Source organism: Palaemon carinicauda, chromosome 26 (genome assembly GCF_036898095.1).
Source record: "Palaemon carinicauda isolate YSFRI2023 chromosome 26, ASM3689809v2, whole genome shotgun sequence".
NCBI lineage: Eukaryota > Metazoa > Arthropoda > Malacostraca > Decapoda > Palaemonidae > Palaemon > Palaemon carinicauda.
Window position 1 is genome coordinate 47,334,581 of NC_090750.1, and position 5,254 is coordinate 47,339,834.

Consider the following 5,254-nt stretch of genomic DNA (forward strand, 5'->3'; position numbering starts at 1 on the left):
GCAGTTGTTACCTAAGTACACGCACGAAATTAGAGTAATTAAAAATAATGACAAATATTTAAAAGAAAAGCTAATATACGAACGATTGGAGGTGCAGGAGATTTAAGGTTATTAAAAAAATAAATAAAAAATACACATACCTGGGCTGCTTTCGACACATGTGGTCAAAATTGAATAAAAATTTAGACTTAACGAATTAAAAAAATCCAAAGACTTATGAGAGGAGAGGAATGTAATTCTAAAAGGGTGAACGTTCATGTAATAGTCTAAATATAAAATGAAAAAAAAAAATCCCCATAAACTCTTGTCAATGACCTAAGGACAATTTCAAATCCGAATAGGAGACAAAAATGGTTAGCGTAACACGTTTTACAAGGACAAAAAATATCAAAATTTTCTTGTCTTTGTATCCTAATGAATTTACTTTCGCATTCATAAACACGAATAATGAAATATGAATTTGATACTACCATTTACAGTCGGAAACGGATATAATATTTAAGAAAGACATCCATTTGGGATTAACTACCTTTGTCTTTGCAAATAGTGAATGTGTGTCTGTATGTTTTTGGAAATAATAGATGCCCTATCACTGTTTACGATGGCAGATCTAGTTGGTACACATATATAACCGGCCAATTACTGAAAGTTAAAAGGAAATACGGTTAGAAAGAAAAATAGTAAAGCATTTTGTCATCACAAAAGGGTTTTAATGAACTGCAGTGAATGGGTATCTGGTCCAGGTAATCAAGCCCACTTCAAACCTAGGTATTCAGGATCCCCGTTTTATCGTGACAGAGTTTTTATTCAATCGAAACTTTAAAAAAAAAAAAAAAAAAAAAAAAATTACAAACCGTCAAATTTTACTTTTGGAATTTTTGTTTTTTATCTAACTTTGGTTTCCTATTCCTTGTTATGTGGATTACATCGTTCACATTTTTTTATTATATCATAAGCTATATAAATCTCAAAATGATAGGAAAACCTTTATTTTCGGAACATATGATATACCATATTTATCTCGAATCTTTTGTATGAGCCGCTGAATTTTTTACAGGAATAGTTTTGTTTTAATAAAATGGACTTAATTTTTTACTGGCAAATAACTAAATCTCTATTATAATCAGTAAAAGGTCGAAGGATTCTAGAATGTACTACCATTGGCACTGTCAGTAAACTAACAAAACATGAAGTAAATTATACAAGTTACTAATATTTACTACTCCTTAAGAATGATCCTAAATATTTAGGGGATGGTTACCTCATCATTTCACCAAACTCACAAAAAGCTATATATATATATATATATATATATATATATATATATATATATATATATATATATATATATATATATATATATATATATATATGAATATAGATATATACATCATCATCATCATCATCATCTCTTTCTCCTTCCATTGATATGCCATCTTCAACCCCATATTCCGTTCTCATCATATCTGTCTTTCTTCAATTGAGCTTAAGCCCAACCTCATGTGATATTTCATGTATTCGGGTAAGCAAGCTTTGCAAGTCCAGTGGTGTTCTGCTATTAAGGACCGTGTCACCAGCACATCTAAGTCAGATAATTTCCTGTTACCAATCCAATCTAATCCTTTTCCACCATTCCAAACTGTTCTATGCATTACAAAATCCATGAGGACGATAAAAGGTAACGGTGACAAACTATTTCCTTGAGTACTCCCCTGTTCACTGTAAATTCATTTGATAGGACTCCACTAACATTATCTTTGCACTTGCTCTGCTCATTAACAGACTTGAACAAATTTACTTATTTAAAATGAACTACATACTAACGCAGGACTGTCCAAATAATTGGGTGGTGCACTATATCAAAGGTTTTAACATAGTATACAAATGCCATCAAAAGTGGATTTCTATATTCTAAATATTTCTATACCACATGTCTTATAATGAAAATTTTATCTGTACCACTTCTACTTTTTCTAAATCCTGCTAATTCATCTCTCAGCTTTTCATTAATCTTTTTCTCTAGTCTCCTATAAAGACTGCTTATGTATAGCTAATGAGTCTCTTATACACTTACAAAGAGAAAACTAGCAATAGACTAATTACATTACTATGGTTGACCCCTTTAGTGATGAAGAATTGTTTCTAATCTCACTGTTTTTAGTGTATTAGGACAGAAGAGGAGTGTATAAAATAGGCCAAACTATTTAGTATATGTGTAGGTAAGGAAAATGTGAGCTGTAACCGTAATAATAATAATAATAATAATAATAATAATAATAATAATAATATTATAGAGGAAGAAAAGGATCTGGAAAAAAGTTCTCTCTGTAGAAATTAGTTATATAATTTTAGAAAATAAGGTAAAGGATTTTATCTTAATCATTTCCGAACACAATAGATTTGATATGTTACTTTGAAATAACCGGGAAAGATAATTGCCTGTTGCAGGCTAAAAAGTCATGATCACATTTTACGGTATTTGTTTACAAGACCACGCTCTCCATATGATATCCAATTATGCAAAGCTATTGTTTCCTTCTATTGATGTTTTGCAATTTGAAAGGACTCAAACAATTCAAGTGTAGTTCGAGAGGGAATTTTTACATGAGCATGCGGGTATCAGATGATCTGACAATTAGCAATACGAATAGTGATATCAAAGTGCAACTTGTTTAAAAACAGAAAGGTTGAAAAAGTTATTCATTTTGATTTCAAACAATGATATCCAGTGCTAAGGATCATATAATTGCAATTCAATTTAAACCGAATAGATTAACGAAAATGTTAGTAGCATTCTTATTTCTAATATTAATTATTTCAATAATTAGTTCAATTGGTTTCTTCAAAATCCTTGGAAGATATCAGAATATATATATAATATATATATATATATATATATATATATATATATATATATATGTATATATATATATATATATATATATATATATATATACATATATGTATATATATACATATATGTATATATATACATATATGTATATATATGTGTATATATATACATATATACATATATATATGTGTATGTGTATATACATACATACATACATACTTATATATATATATATATATATATATATATATACATATATACATATATATATAGATAAATGTATATATAGATATATATATATATATATATATATATTATCATTATTATTATTATTATTAATATTACTATTATCCATATTATTATAATTATTGTTATTATTATTATTATTCTTATTATTATAGTTGTTGTTGTTGTTGTTGTTGTTGTTGTTGGTATTATTATTATTATTATTATTATTATTATTATTATTATAATAATTATTAACATCATAAAATGATAAAAGACACTAAGAAGAATAATCATGTTTCCGTTTCCTAAGACATAAGGCAGCTTCATTGACCTACATATATTTAATATTTGTTTTCATCATAATAGGTTAGCATTTCCATATCAAGGAAAACGACACCACCACCAAAAAAAATAATGAAAGAGTATAATGAAAGAAAGAAAAGCCTCTAGAATTTTTTTCTATTTTTAACTCTTGTTTCATTCTGCCTAAGCAATTAAGCCGGGTCTGAGTTTTAGCATTCACTCAATAATAAATAAAAGAAAGATAAGTTCTTATTGACTTGTAATTTTTTGTTTTTGGTCAACATAGCTAGAATTTTTCATGATCCGATTATCAATATAAAATCAATACACAATTATTTTCTATTGCTATAAAAGAAGCTGGTTACATTTCTTCCTGGGGCTAAATGAATATGTCGATGAGAGGAGGAAAAGTAAACTAAGATAGGAGAGAGATAGTTTTATGACAGTGTAATAAAGATGGTTTTGTATAACATACATATAATAAGGAAAAATAATTAGAAGCATACCTGTAGGGTCTATCTATTCAAATCGTTACATAATGAATGATTGATATGAATAAGAAAAGCAAAATCCTTCCACAAAATTACACCAGACGCCAAGAACCTCTTTTCATAAGTTTGATTTAACAAATAAGATATCATGTCAACCGTTACGTTCAAAATTCTGGATGAAAATTTAGATAATTAGAAAAAAAAAATATAATAATTATAAAAATTTTTTTCCCTCAGTGCAACCTAGTCCGTTGTTTCCGTCAGGCTAGACTCTCTCTCTCTCTCTCTCTCTCTCTCTCTCTCTCTCTCTCTCTCTCTCTCTCTCTCTCTCTCTCTCTCTCTCTAAAATCTATTTAAAAGGGTTTTAATGCTGATCTCCTTTTAAACACATTCATTAAGAGCATTATTAATGACTAAAGGGACCTTGGTTCATTAATCATTTGATGGATTTATGTCATGGCGAACATTTGATGTAAAAAGTTTGTCAATAATTGCATCATGGGAATTTTATTTATGACCATATCGATTATAATTATATTGACCATAGACTCATTGGGTTATCAACTTTATCTAAAAGAAATTTATGAAGAAAAGATATATATATATATATATATATATGTATATATATATATATATATATATATATATATATACATATATGTATATATACATACACATATACATACATACATACTTACATACATATATTATATATATACATATATATATATATATATATATATATATATATATATACATATATATATATATATATATATATATATATATATATATATATATATATATATACATAATGATTAAATGTCCAGGAGAATGATAGTTGTTTGACTTTTATTTATGACTGTATCATGAGTACTGCTGACAGATCACGATCACAAGACTCCTCACATATTTTGGAACAATAGATGCAAATATTCAGACTCTAGAAAATCCTCCAATGCTGGATATGTATTCTCTATAATGAGTTATAATGAAGTAATTAGATGCATCCTATTAACATAATTAGATATTTTGATTAGGTAGTTAATTATATTTTTGAATGATGAACAAAGAATACATCAGAAAATTAAAGAATAACAATGGCTCCCTTATAATTTATTGTTTGTCATCTGTGATTGATGTTCGATCCCCAAAGATAATTATCGTATCAGCTACTTTTCTTCTTATATAAGGAATATAGAAAACGAAAAGTTTTTTGTAGCACATGGAAATTCATAGCTATGCTTTAATGTCTAAAAATATATATCTAAAATAGAAGATATTATTACATGATACTAAAATTGATTTCATTGCATACATCAACTATGCGAAGCATATTCACCATAAGTTATGTTGTATGATTGTTGTTTTTAAGTAG